Genomic DNA, 15,337 nt, shown 5'->3' on the forward strand with positions numbered 1-15,337 from the left:
GTAAGAGTAATTCCTAAATATTTCATTTTTTTGGTTGCTAGTGTGAAGAGTGTGGCTTCTCTTATTTCTCTCTCTGTGATTTTTCTCTTAGTGTATAGGAATGCTATTGATTTCTGAGTATTGATTTTGTATCCAGCCACATAACTGAATTTATTTATTGTATCTAAGAGTCTTTCAATGGAGTTTAGGGGGTCTTCTATGTAGAGTATCATGTCATCTGCAAACAATGATAATTTAACTTCTTCTTCTCCTATCTTTACCCCTTTTATTTCTCTCTCTTGTCTAATTTCTCTGGCTAGTACTTCCAGTACTATATTAAATAGGAGTGTTGATAAAGGACATCCTTGTCTTGTGCCTGATTTTAAAGTAAAGGCCTTCAGTTTTTGGCCATTTAGTATGATACTGGCTGTTGGTTTGTCATAGATGGCCTTTATTATATTGTGGTAAAGACCATCTATTCCAATTTTCTGTAAAATTCTTATCACGAATGAATGTTGGACCTTATCGAAAGCTTTTTCTGCCTCTATAGAAATGATCATGTGATTCTTATTTTCGGCTTTATTGATATGGTGGATTACATTTATTGATTTACGTATATTGAACCATCCCTGCATGCCGGGAAGAATCCCACTCGGTCATGGTGTATGATCTTCTTGATGATTTGCTGCATCTTATTTGCCAATATTTTATTGAGGATTTTTATATTTGTGTTCATTAGGGAGATTGGCCTGTAGTTCTCTTTTTTAGTTGGGTCTTTCTCAGGTTTGGTACTAGAGTAATATTTGCTTCCAGGAATGATTTAGAAAGGGTTACTTCCCTTTCAATTTCATTGAATAGTTTGAGGAGTGTCGGCATTAAGTCTTCTTTGTATTTCTTGTAGAATTCTGCAGTGAATCCGTCTGGGCCTAGGCTCTTTTTTGTAGGTAAGGATTTAATTACATTTTCAATTTCATTAATAGAGATTGGGTTATTCAGCAGTTTTACATCCTCTTGATCTAGCTTTGGTACTTCATATGTTTCTAGGAATCTGACTATTTCTTGTGTGTTATCAAACCTTTGAGAGTAGAGGTTTTTGAAATAGGTGTTGATGATCTTCTGTATTTCTATAGAGCCTGTAGTGATTTCACCTTTTTCACTTCTTATTGCATGAATTTGAGCTTTTTCTTCCCTTTTTAAAATAAGGTTGGCTAGGGGCTTATTGATTTTATTTGAATATTTATTTTTATTACAGACCATTTAAAACAAATGATTACAAAACAACTATAATTAAATTACTACTGCAATTTCTAGCAGTTTAAAAAAGTTCTAGTTTTGAGAAAGTAACAAATCTACTTTCATAGTGTATAATACTATTAAGTACAGGTTTAGAAAAACTGAGGAAATAGAGACTTAACTGAAGATATTTTTGATAGGCAGACAACCAAGACGTTTCCCATCACTAACATAAAATTAGGCTATTTTAAATCTTAATCCATATTTACTGTGCTTCCTCTTTGGTTTTCTTCCGTTTTGTTTCTTCAGTGTGGAAAAGAATAAATTTACTTTGAGACTGCTGAAGCTTTATTAAAGTTAGGAAGCAAGAAGAAGTCGTCTACACGCAGTTACCAAGCAGGTGAAGCGTGCAGCAGTTCCACCTGTCCTGTGACTGTGTCCAAGGACGGAGGCCATGGGCCATCTGGCCTCTGGCGTTTCATCCTATAGGCCTCCATTTCTTCCTCAGTGGGCTCAATTTTTTTGTTGCAATGAATTTTAGGATAAAGATTCGTACAGTAAGAGGGAATTTATTTAGGAGGCTGAGACAAGAGATCACCACTTTGAGTCCTGCCTGGGTAACTTGATGAGACCGTCTCAAAATAAAAAAGGTCTGAGGATGTAGCTCAGTGGCAAAGCACCCTGAGTTCCATCTCCAATGAGACAATACGGGAGAGAGAGAGAGAGAGAGAGAGAGAGACAGAGAGAGAGAGAGAGAGAGAGAGAGAGATTTGTTTTCCACATGGCTTTGTGGAAAATTAAATTGTTTATTCCAACATAAATACCTACTCACCTGTGCTAGGTGTCGTGGCCAAATTCTAAGTCTACCACTCCTCCCTGTCGACTCGTCCTGTTGTGTTGTGGGCTTCCATTTTTCCTGGGATTTTGCAATGGCTTCGTTACTAGTTTTCCATTGACTCCCTGGTGCACTGAGAGCCAGACTCTTCCTAATGGTTCACACGGTCCCATCTTTTTCATACAGAACCTATATTGGCCCCCAGGTCGCTCTTCCAACCCTCCCCCAGCATTCTCTATCTTCTAGCCATGCTTTGCCTCCTTGCTGGTTTTCTGGTACATTGTGTTTTCTCTGCGCCCTGCCTTCATAATTAATGTGGTCAATTCCGTTTGAAGGTGCTGCCCTGTGTAATCCAGCTTCTTAGCATGAGCAGAGTTTTTCTTCATAAAGCCAGTATCCTGTATTCTGTTTTCTCATGGGATTAGAAAATTGATTGTAACAATTTTTCTTTGGAATTCTCTTGGGAATCAAAATTAAGGTTATTGGTCTTTATTTTTCTTTGATAAGATGGTCTCCATGTGATTTTTTAAATATCTTTGGTATTTAAAACACATATCTATGAGCCATGGATGTAACTCAGTGGCACAATGCCTGCCTGGCGGGCATGAGGTCCTGAGTTTGATTCCTAATGCCAAAAAAAACCAAAAAACCAAAAAAACAAAAAAACTTAGTATGAATTTGACAAGATTTTGGAAGACTAAATATTGTATGATAATTGTTATGTTATTTATCTAATGTTTGTTTTAAAATGTATAATAGCACAGATGGCTACAGCTTATTAAGCCTACTATGCGCTGGTACTGTGCTAAGATTTGCATTGATTATCTCACTTAGCCCAAGTAATAATCCTACCACATAGTGTTAAACACATCAGGTACATCATTACATAGATTAGTTTTATTTAATTCTCTCGATAACCCGACGGCAAGGATAATGTTTTTATCCCTATTTTACAGATGAAAGACATGTGGCTTAGAAAGGTGTTTTAGTCTGCTAGGGCCATCATAAGAAATAACACAGGCCGGTGGCTTAAATAACAGGCATCAATTTTCTGTTGGTTCTGAAGGACAGTGCCCAAGATCAGGGTGCTGGCTGTTTCTGGTGAGGGCTGCCCTGTGTGCGGGATGAAGAGAGACAGCTTTTTGGTGTGTCTCCCTCTCCTTGCAGGGACAGCAATACTATTCAACTACGGCCCCAACTTTCTTTAACGTTCACTACCTTGCGCAGGGCTGTTCTCCAGATATAATTCAATTTGGGTTAAGGTTGCAGGGTATGAATTTTGGGGAACACAATCAGTCCATACCACAAGCAGAGGTATCAAAACAGTGTCCCCCGCTTTGCTCTAACAAGTATCTTCTTTCAGCCCTGAAGCTAAGTCTTGTCACAGCCCTGTGGCAACAGGAAGTACCATACATAGATTTTTTTCTTTTCTCCTAGAGTGTGAAGGCTTCTGTTGGCTCTGTATATTTTGTGTGTTCATGTGAGTGTAACAGATAGAATGAAAGCTGAGATATAAAATACAAAAAAGGCTCTTGATCACTGTCGCTGGGTCTCACCCCTACCCCCTCTATGCTGCAAAGAGGACCCTGTTGTGGGCGCTCTCTGGCACTGGCACGACCCCAGGCACACAGCCTCCATCTGACTTCCCTGTGCCCAGCCCTCTCTGGTTGGGCATGTTAGCTCCTTTGGCATTCATATTTCTCTTAATAATCCTTTTTCCTGTTTCTGTTTCAGCTGATGAGAAAGCTTTCTCTTGCTCATGTGCTGTTTTAACCAAACACAAGAACAACCAGAACGATCTGTACTGCAGGAAGCCAAATGAACCTGAAGGCCTACCCTTGACATCTGGCCCTTTCTTCCCCCGCTGCAGTCAGAATCCCTGCTCATTTACATGCATGTTTCAGGGATTCTGATTGATAAGATTAGGTGGATTTAGGAATCTGTGTTTTAATAAGCAACCCTTCCTCCCCAGAGATCTGACTTTGCTGCCAAGGAGCTGTTCATCGGCCCAGATCCATCAGATCCAGGCCAGTGTGAGAGCAAGGCATAATGAAGGCACGCACTCAATCACAGTTACCCTTGAGTCCTCCTTTGGAATTCTCACTTCTTCCTGCCACAGTTTCATGGCTCTTCACACAGATGACTTCTATTACCAACCTTGCCTTTATGGTTCTTCCACCTTGTTAGCTTGGCTGTGGACAAATACATTTTTCCTTTGGCCAGTTGTGATGTCTGTGTATTGATTTTCAAGCCCTTGCTCTGATGTTAAGAGTTAGATTACAATAAGTCTTGATCCCATGAATTGAGAAACAGCCCAGTAGAATCTGATGAATATTCTCTTGGCCATGAACGTTGGAGGGGTGAGTTTAAATCTCAACACTTGGTAGTTTGGCTGTGAGAATTAGGTCACATACTGCATGTCTTTGGGCTTCCACTTTCCAATATGTCAAGTAGGATCAGAATGTAGGCTATGTCAAAAAATTGGTAAATATGAAGAGTGAGGTAATGGGTACAAAACTGTATTCTGAAGATAAGGTTGTAACATTGTGGTATAATGAAAAATATTCAAAGTAATTGGAGTGATATTGTAGAAGTCATGAGATTTGAACTGTCTTTTATATTGAGAGAAATCTCTCAGAGGTCTATAAGTAGTGGAGGGGAATGAAAAAGTTTGCCTTTATTGGAAATATTTAAAAATAAAATTTTTTTTTTTTGGTGCTGGGGCTCAAACTCATGATCGTGCACTTGCAAGGCAGGCGCTTATGCCACTGAGCTAAATCCCCAACCCAAAAAATAAAAATAAATTCTTGAAATGACATCATTCCAATGAAAACTGACCACAGACCAAGAAACTATGATCAAAGCTATTGACTTTCAAATGCCAAAGGCAGAGTTAGCCTTTGTGCTGTGTTTGTTGTTGTCCTGTGCCTTCTGAGGGCTGGCCTGTTAGGGGTGTGACCCCAGATAGCAGTGAAGGGAAACCTCCATCCTCTTTTGTGAAGTGAAGTGTCTCTGTGAAGGCTGCACTAAGGTTTATTGTTTGTCTATGTACATCCATTGTCGGGAAGGAAGCCACTTTCCAGGACTTAGAGGTTTTCACCTCTTAACAGAGGCATTTGAGGCCATGCTGGCTGCGTTGGGAGGGTCCAGTGCTCCCAGCTTAAGCAACCCAGCGTCTGGATGTCTGGAAGCGGAGCACACAGTACTGCTGGCCAGGAGTCCCCTCATCCCAGACCCGTCTGCTGAGGGTGTCCTCCGGAGGTTTAGGTTTAGTCATTTCTGATCGCCCCTTGTGGAGGTCTCTGGCCTCTGCTTTTAACAGTTTACTGCACGTGGTGGGTGCCAACCTGGTGTATAATTCCCTGCTTCAACTGTGCAGCAAGACTTTGAAGCAGGCCTTTCCTGAGCTGGTGGTGTGCGAGGGAAATGCCTCGCTGATACTGCGCACAATAGGGATATCCTCTCTGGTAAACTGAGACTGGGCCAGGAACACTCGGTAAAGGGCAGTTCTGAGGTATTTTAAAAGAGAGATTAACACTTATTGTAGAAGTGCTAATCACTGATTGAATTCATCAAGTGCCCAACTACAAGGTGTTAACAAGAAAGATTAGTGTCTTTGGGTGTGAATATTCAAAACTGGGATGGGAAACCTAAGACCTGTGTTTTCTTGCGTACACAACAACAACAAAAAGGACAAATAAAAGAGAAGGTAATGAGTTACTGCTCTACTCAACTTTTTGCCCTGAACAGGGCTCTGGAAGCCTGGTTTAAAATATCAAATGTCAAGTGCATGATGCATTGTTTGACTTATATCAAGCACTTACTAAAAGTTAGGCATTGTTATATCCTTTGTCAATTGATATTCCCTGTTTGGAATAGTAACTGATGGCTACAGAGAAGCAATTTTTTTAAAAAATATAACTTGTACCCTTCACTGTTTTTTTTTCTTTTCTTTTCTCCTTAAATAAAAATTAAAAAAAAAAAAATATTTTTCTTAAAGAAAATGAAAGTCTGGTACAATTACTTCTTTTTAAAAAATGGAAGAATATTTGTTGTTGTAAGTGAAAAAAAGTTGAAGAATAATTTGCCTGCAGGGAATTGACAGATATTAAATAAACAATTTGGCTCCTGTGTCCGCAGCGGGAGACGCACCAATTTATCCGCTTGCAGCCTCAACCAGGGAAGAAGATGCTAATGAAGGTAAAGAGGCTGACCCGGAAAGCAGATTGAAACTGGCACTGAACCCACAGACAAGGTGGAGCGAGTCAAGGAGCAGGAGGAGCAGACAGAGGGCACCGCCTCAACAGCAAAGGCTCAGCTACGGTGGCAAACAGATGAACGACGAGAAGACGGCAGCTGATTGCGAGGAGGAGGTGGTCTCAGGCCATGAGAAGTCGTCCCTCCGCTTTGCCTCCTCACCCTTTGCTCAGAGTGAAGCATACATCTCACGCTGGCCGGGACACCCAAGCCATTGCCCCTGCCTTGGATGCCCAGTCTTGTGTGTCACTGGTGAGAGACTGCGAGGATTCCAGGATGCAGTGTTCTCGGCCCAAAAGGCCTTTGCTGGCTATTGGGTTTTAATATTGGCGCTTCCCTGTCTTATGGCTGTGTCCCGGTTGTCAATAAAATATTTCCCAGCCTGCTGGAAAAAAAAAAAATTAAGCCGCAGTACTTTTTTGATAAAGGACTTGGGAAAATACATTAATATTACAATACATGTTAAAATCATTTTTACTTTTTTTCTGGCAAAAGTGATCTGTAATCAGAAAACCAAATAACCACGGATGGAGAACTTGAAAATGAAATTAGAACATAGAAGGAAATGCTTGGTTCAAACAAACAGCTATGTCCAAATCATCAAGGCTCTATGAAATGGTTTTCTAGGAAGTTTGTGTTTGCAGAAAACACAATGGGAGGGCGGAGGGGAGGAGCTGGGCACCTGGGAGAGGTTTCTCAGGGCATGAAGAGCTTTGGAAATGCAGTGTTAATTTTAAAAGAATATGATAAAGCAGCTTGAAGAAATCCACAGAGATAGAGAAGGAGAAGGAAGAGGAGGAAGAAGTGGAGGAGGAGGAGAAATGGGAAACAGTATACAATCATTAACTTGAAAGAATGATTTAGAATAATCCACTGGAGCAATTAATAGTTGAGTGTGTTTCAGTACTGACTGGTGGCACTCACGTTTACAGTGTCTTACTAGGGCTCTAGAAAGGCAAGGTAGGGTAAAAGGGTGGTTTGCATCAGACTTCCAGCCCCCAAAAGACTTCACATTCAGACCAATGACCGCGAATAGGTAATCCCTTTTCATCTCCACTAAAACCCTCTGAGGTGGGCAGTATTACAGATGGGGAAGCTGAACCCCAGCCTGAATTCCGATAGGTATCAGTGTATTTTAAAATGTAAACTAGCCAAGGGCTGAGGGTTTAGCTCAGCAGGCATAAGTGCCTGCTTGGCAAATGCAAGGTTGTAAGTTCAACCCCTGTAACAAAACTAAACAATACAAAACAAAATGTAATACAGCCAAAATTGTTCAAGCACACATTTTGTTTGTTTGGCAATTTACAGTATTTGTTTTATTCCGGTAATCAGTTACGTTTAAAAATTTTATTACCTAGACCAGCATTATATTTCTATTTTCAATAGAAATATAATGTGAGCTTTTATACTTTTGTAATTTAAGAACTTCTAGCAGCTAAATTTTAAAAAGTGAAAGAAACAAATGAAATTAGTTTTAATATCATTTTAACATGCAATCAATGATGTAATACAGTAAGATGTGACACAAAATTATGAAGAGATTTTTAGGATTTTTTTTCGTTTCCGCTGTGTTTTTACTCTTACAATCCATCTCAGTTCCCAAGAAAATTTTGTAGTTTAAGAGGTGTTAAATTGAGGATTCTTTCTAGCCATCAATATTTGATGGACATCCACCAGTAGCCACACACTGGGCAACGCTGTGGGCATGCAAAGATGAGAGTCCCTGATTCCATGACAGTATTCTAGATGGAGTCACAGGGAAGTAAGGGCCTTCAGGTACTGTGCAGGAGTGCGGTGGTCTTTGGGGGTGGTGTGAGAGAAGGGTGCTGTACGAAGGATGCTTCACTTCAGCACAGTACTTAAAGAGAATCTGGAGTTCAAATTTAATGGAAAGATAAAAGTCTCTTTCCAGGTGTTCTGAGCTGGAACCTTCCCTCCTGACCCACAGCCTGGCCCAGGGTGTGGAAGGTTCCTTTGCCTCTTCCGTCCTCAGCACAGCGGCTTCTCACTTCAGGCAAGGAACAGGTCTGGCACCTCACAGATAGGTGGTCCAGAGCTGGGGTGTAAAACACTGTGGAATGAAGCATCAAATCTCTTTTGTGTGAGAGGTTTTCACACAGAGTAGAGCATGTCTGAGTGCATAACTGGAGACTTCTTTATCTCAGCGGTTAATAAAACCACGTACACAATATATTTAATAATGTATTAGGTGATGTAAAATTGTATTAACCTAAACTATTGTAAAAATGGATTTCTGCTTCCTCCCCTTCCCACCTTAAGCAGATAGCCTGGCATTTGCCCAGAAAACATTCTTAAATTAGTGAATCATTAGACTGTGTAAGAAAAGCTAACATTGTGTAAAGGTGCCCTCCTTCCCCAAAACAAAAAGCCTGCGAAGATCACAACTTATTTAAAGCAAAGATTAAACATTTTAACAGAATTGTGCACTAATTCAGCAAATTTTATTTCCGTCTAAATGTAGTGCTATTGGGAATGAAGAGCAATTCAAGAAGTCATAACCCAAGACAGTTATTGTGTAGGGCCTTTAGAGATCCCTATAAATTTCCTCTAGGTGACCTTAGAGCCAGTGCTGGACCACAAAGCTAAATATTTGTATTAGATGTTCCTGTGTTTAACACACTAATTAAAAAGATGGAATTCTTTGATTCTATCTCAAATCATTTTACTTCTAATCTCTTTCTGGAACAGGCTGCAGGATAAATGGAACTAAAAGTATACTTTCTGCAGCAATAAATCCTGGGACTGCGGACATTAATGTACCTGAAGTGCTTTTAATGTGTCTATGGTGGGGATCATCCTTAGGGCCCTGTTTCAGGGACCTTTACCTTACAGGTTATAAATCCTTTGATAAATTGGTATAATGGGGAACAGCTTTACCAAAGGAAACACTGAGTTCAAACAAACTAAATGCACCAGCCAGAAAGGCAGGTTTCAGGACAGGTGGAGGAGCTGTGACACTTCCAGGCATTAACTCAAAAAACTTGTCTGTGAGACCCCACGACTGGCCCTGAAATATACTCAGAGAAACTAAATTACCATTTGTAATCTCTCCACTCACCCTAATATAATGTATTTTTCTTCCTTCATTCTATTTACAGTTTATAGGTGTTAAGTCCCTTAGGTAGCTCATGTTCAAAGTGTATTGAGAAACACCTGCATGGTAATCAGTTGGGGAAATTATACAGAATGAATACTTCCAGCCCAAGCTCATTCTTAATGAACCAAAACCCTTGGTAGCCCCGGTGACTGGTGGTGGTGGTGGTAGGGTGTGTGTGTGTATGATGGGGGTGGTAGGGCGGTTAGAGGAACTTGGAATCTGCATTTAATTTTTTAAAATAGCATTTATTAGTCTACCTTAAAGTAGCAATAATAAAGTCATTACATGTTTATATATATACCATTTTTATGAAAAAATTATATTTTCCAAAACAATGTAGTATGAATAGTGGTATCATTTTACACTTTTTGTAATTCTTTTTAATATCTGGCTTAATAGGGAATAGCTAGCTAGCTCATCTTGTTACCTCTGCATTGAATCTGTTGTGACATGCTGTTTTAGTTGAAATCTGGCCTCCTGCAGATTCATAGTTGGGAATAAAAGGTTATTTTTTTTTTTCATTTTTATCGGTACCGGGGATCGAACTCACGTCTGCCTGCTTGCAAGGCAGGTACTTATGCCGCTGAGCTAAATCCCCAGCCCCTAAAAGGTTATTTTGATAGTATTTCCAGGTAATTTTTGTTTTGTCTTTTGAGGCAGGGTTTTGTCTTGAACTCACTTTGTGGCCCAGGCTGGCCTCAAACTCACGGTGATCCTCCTGTCCTAGCCTTTCAAGTGCTGGTATTACAAGCATATACCAGGTAATTGTTAATTTTTTCATAATTCATCAAAATTGGGTAATAGTTTCTTAAAGTGTAATTACAGTATAGAACATGCAATCACAACATTGAGTTTTTCATAGTGTAACATTTACTCATCTAGCTGGATTCTAACATTTTTTTGTTTGTTTGTTTGTTTGTTTTTTATCGGTACTGGGGATCAAACTCACAACTGCCTGCTGGCAAGGCAGGCGCTTATGCTGCTGAGCTAAATCCCCAGCCCCGATTCTAACATTTTTTAAACTAGCTACTTATTGTGATGCTTATATAGACCATAGGTTTAGAACCACCAAATCCAATTCAATCCTTTGGCAAGAAGTTGGCAAGAAGCCAACTGAGGCCCCATAAATATATCTTTACTGCACAGAGCCAAAAGGCCTATGGTGGTACTCATTAGTAACTGACATGGTGCTGGAAATATAATGAGGACCTGTACACACTTCTGAATTATGTAGTGAACTGCTTCCCAATAGGCCTATTCCAAAGAGGAAAATGGAGGGAAAACTGCTTACCCAAGTGGACAAATTATTCAGTCATTAAGATATTCAAGAAACTGAATAGGAGTCAAAAGCCCAACCAGGAGACAACTGGCTTTCCTGATATAAAGAGAGCACTCTGAGTCTTCACAAATGAACTGACTTTATTTTCTACAAGTTCCTGATACATCAGACAACAGTGATATGTTTTCATCATTGATAAAATTTTAATTTGCCTTACAATATATAGAAACACTTGTAATTATGCCAGTGTTCATTCATGGAGTCTTCTTCCCTTGCCCAGGAGGAGGATAATCAAAGACTTTAAACTTGCTCTAATCTGAAATAAATATGTCTTCCCAAGGAAAGGAAGGGAGAAGAGTGCTGATGAGGCATCTCCCCAACAAAGACGAGCCGCCGATCTCCGATCTTCATTCTCACTTGCTCCCATAAAAATGTTTGCAGCCCACCTAATTAAAACTATACTTCCCATCATCCCTTGTAGGTAAATGGTACTTCATCTGGCCAGTGGGTGTAAGTGGATGTAGTGTGTGGCAATCTGGAACCTTCTTTATATGGCAACTGATGTGTACTCTTTGCTGTTATTTATTTCCTTCTTCTTGCAGAGAGCTGGCTAGAGTTCTGTCATGGGCCAGTAACTGGAATGGTGAACAAAAACCTGAGACCCTGAGGACTTCATGGAGCTGAACTGCTACCTGAAAAATAGATACAGTCCCAGCGTGTCCTCACCTGATATCTCCTTTTGTCTGTGAGAAAGGGAGAAGGAGCTGCCCTTTTGTAGGTCCACCACCAAGCTGCTATAATGTTATCACATGTATGACTTTTCACAGTTTCTCGGGAGCCGGGCCTCTCCCAGCTGCTCACGGGATAGGCAGAATTTCCTGACGCCCTGAGCGTGCGTTGTGTTCCAGGTAGACAGAGGACAGAAAGACTGCTCTGCTATCCACCTTCACCTAAGTGACCTAGGTGGGAGTGGCTCGTTTAAAGCCCAGATGATCATTATGAATGGACGAGACTTCTCAGTGTTTCTCTGTAAGTTTGCATTTCTCATTAGTCATCAATTTTTAACAGTTTAAAGTTCATTATTAAATTTTTTACTTTTTCAATGTTAACTTGTTATATTATTTGATATTAGTTATGTCCTTATTTCTCCTTTTAATTTTTGGGTTTCTGGTTTTATTTAACTTAGTATTTTCATTTCTATATCTGCATTCTATTGCCTACTCATAATTTCTGAATTAACTTTTTTTTTTTTTTTTGGTCTTTTTCTTTTTTATCGGTACCTGGGATCGAACTCGTGACTGCCTGCTTGCAAGGCAGGCGCTTATGCCGCTGAGCTAAATCCCCAGCCCCTGAATTAACTTTTATAAACTGTTCTTTATTTTAGTGGTGAGTAGGAATATGGTGAGAGATGAAGCCATGATATCTTGCTCCTTTTTTGTTAACTTGCTTCTCCATTGGGGTGATTTGGCTGGAGCCTGGGAGATGAAATCTTTATAGTTTCTGGAATGAGTCAAAAGGACCACAGCTATAGGACAAACTATATTTTCTTAAAGGATCCATTTTAACCAAAGTTCTAAGAGAAAAATTCTGGGTCTTTGGAGATCTTTGAAGAAGGGAGAAATGATTAATATTGATAACATCAATAACTCTAGGGGCTGGGGATTTAGCTCAGCGGCATAAGCACCTGCCTTGCAAGTAGGCAGTCGTGAGTTTGATCCCCGGTACCGATAAAAAGGAAAAAGACAAAAAAAAAAAAAACAAAAACAAAACAAAAAAAACCCCATCAATAATGGTAATAATATTATTTGTATTAATACTACAACAACTAGTACTAATATTAATTTCAAGTATATATATACTTGAAGTGAAAATCAACCTTAAAAATTCCCCCTAAGTATCATAAATTGATAGACTCAATGTAATAGCATTTTAACTATAAACCAGTGAAAAAAGAAGCCTCTAGATGACATCTGGGTCAAATAAACAAACCCAGATGCTTCTGCCTTTTCTTCTCCCCTTTCTTAGTTCCTCTTGTATAATTGGAAAGCCCTTCCTCTCATTCAGCCTGCTTTTGACGGTGTACTTTAGGTTCTTCCCCATTTGCTAATTCTTTATCCTCCTTTCACAGTCAGAAGGAGCTTAGATTTCCCCTGCTGGGCCACCTTACATGCAAAAGTGCTCTCAGGACGTTGGACTTCTGCTTTATGTCATGCTTAGTGCAGTAAAGGGCTGGGTGTCATCCCTACATCTCTCAGAGCCTAGCACTGTGTGCTGTAGAGGCACTGCAGACGTTCAGTGGATGCTAAAAAACAAAACAAAACAAACAAATAGACTCAGGATGAATGGGTGCATAGATGCTCAGCATTCAAGGCTACCACTGACTCCCTGACAGCCAAGTTTAATGTTCTCTCTCAGTTCTCATCATTAGAAGTCTTTTCATGATTTAACTGTCTCAGTTTTCTTTACTCTTTCTTTACTCTTACCCTTTGTCAAATACCTTTTTTCCCCAGGCTTTCAAAATTAAGTGTTATTCTGGCTTAAGATAGCCCCTCTAAATGCTTGTTTCAGCACCATCTACTGCCTCTGATCCCTTTTCCTGGCCTTAATTGTGGATATCCCAAGACTCAGGCACTAGATTAATTCCTTTATTTTCTTTCTGGTTCTATCTGAAAAGTTGTCATAGCTTTAACCCTCACCTCTATGCTGATAACCCCAAAGCTAGATCTCTACCTGACCTCTCACCTGAGTTCCTGTCTCTTATCTCTTTGCAACCACTAGAGATTTCTGTCCGGAGTCCCCACCATTGTGTATCCACAAGTCACCTCCCAGACTCTTCTCTGTGGAGAGAGACAGACAGCAGAGACACATCAGATTTACTTTTGCTAACAGTGGCAAACAGTAATGATAATGATAAACGCCTAACTTCCATATTCCTACTATATGTTGGGCAGTTCGTATTGCCAACTCCTTTAATCCTTACAACCATCCTATAAGGTAGGAATTATTTACAATTTCATTGGAAAGGAAATTGGCGATCGAAAAATTAAGCAATCTATCTCATAGCACACAGCTAGTATGTTAAGACTGTCTAGCTCCAAAGATCACACATATTCACAAGTACAGCATTTGATATCTTTATTTACAGCTAAATTCCTCGAAAGATGGGGAGTACCAGTGATCTCAATCAGTCTTTGAAATTTGGTGTGATCCACATCCTTTTACTATGCTTGCCGAATAGCACAGATGGGATTAACATGGACGCTTTGGACTCAGTTATTCTGACTTCAACTCCAGTGCCATTATTTATATGCAAGGGCAGGATAATAATCTTTCTGAGCCTCGGTTTCCTCATCTAAAATGACGACCTGCCACCTAACTCCCAGGAGTATTAAAAAAAGAGTAAATAAAAGAAAACCAGGTACGGTGGCTATGAAAGAGATTATATGCCTACAATTCCAACACTCAGGAGGCTGAAGCAGGAAGATTGCTGCTAGTTTGAGGTCAGTCTGCAATACATAGCAAGATCCTATCTCAAAAACTACCAAACAAACAAACAAAATAAAGAAGAATAAATAAAAGAATGTTGTTCAAGAATCAATCTAAAATATCCATGCATTAATAAACGGATAAACAGGATGTGATACATCCATACAATGGAATACTATTTGACAAGAAAAAGGAATGAACTCTGATACATGCTGCAATGTGAATGAACCCTGAAAAAATGCTAACTGAAAGAAACCAGACACAGAAACCATACTGTGTTCCATCTTTCTTGAACTGTCCAGAGCAGGCAAATTTGTAAAAACAGACTAGACTGGTGGTTAAGTATAAATAGGAGCAGATAATGGAAGGGCAGCGGTGCCAGAGGGATAGAGTGGCTGCTGATGAATATGAGGATTCTTTCTGGTATGGTGAAAATATTCTAAAATTGACTGACTGTTAGTTGCCCAACTCTGAGGATGCGTGAACTATATGCTTTTAATGGGTGCATTTTGTGGTATATAAATTATATCTCAATAAAACTGTTAAAAGGAGTGTGCATATCAAATATTGAGCACACAGTTGGTACTTAGTAAGTTCTCTTATGACTCGCTCTCCCTTGACTAGTTTTTCGCCAGTGCCTGGACGTATGCTTCCTCTTATGGTGCCCTGGTTTTTCAGTAGCCTCAGCGCACCCTTCCTCACTCCTCATAAACACTTGCTGTACTGACTTTGTCTGCCTTTGAGGTGCTTGAGGATTCAGGGTTGGTCTGTCTCCTGCTACTTGGAGAGTGAGCTGCTCCCAAGGTTCCTCCTTCATGAGCCTGTCAGATGACCTTCCAGTTCTCCCTTTCAGACATCCTGTTCCTCTCGTCTCCTTTGTAATCAACAAACACTTGGTAAGTAACAACCCAAAGAGAGCAGCAGCAGCATTGTTGGTGATGTAGGAGATTAAAGACCCAGCCCCTAGCTGCACAGGGCTCTTTGACTGCGGTGGGGGAAGTGGCACATAGACATATAAAAACACAATGAAGATGAGGACATACTCTGTTAGGTGTCAAGTGTGCAGTTCTCACTTGGATGCTATGAGATATTAAAGAAATGGAACCCCATTGGCCCAGGCAGTCTTCAGAAAGCATATGGCCCTGGAGGA

At 40.1% G+C, this 15,337-nt stretch overlaps 2 long non-coding RNA genes across 2 annotated transcripts in view; both read left to right on the forward strand.

The window, feature by feature from the left end:
* LOC134473797 (uncharacterized) overlaps positions 1-6,679 on the forward strand; it is a 66,113-nt gene extending 59,434 nt beyond the window's left edge. Inside the window, exon 3 of the long non-coding RNA XR_010044223.1 lies at positions 6,188-6,679. This is a non-coding gene — a long non-coding RNA (uncharacterized LOC134473797). The remainder of the gene's footprint in view (positions 1-6,187) is intronic.
* Positions 6,680-10,077: 3,398 nt separating this feature from the next.
* On the forward strand, positions 10,078-11,810 carry LOC134473855 (uncharacterized). The gene is made up of 2 exons (XR_010044314.1): positions 10,078-10,183; positions 11,304-11,810. It is a non-coding gene; the product is annotated as an uncharacterized LOC134473855 (long non-coding RNA).
* Positions 11,811-15,337: the final 3,527 nt, after the last annotated feature.

The sequence above is a fragment of the Cavia porcellus genome, unplaced genomic scaffold (genome assembly GCF_034190915.1).
Source record: "Cavia porcellus strain 051 isolate PalLab524CR breed Dunkin Hartley unplaced genomic scaffold, mCavPor4.1 scaffold_28, whole genome shotgun sequence".
Classification (NCBI taxonomy): Eukaryota; Metazoa; Chordata; class Mammalia; order Rodentia; family Caviidae; genus Cavia; species Cavia porcellus.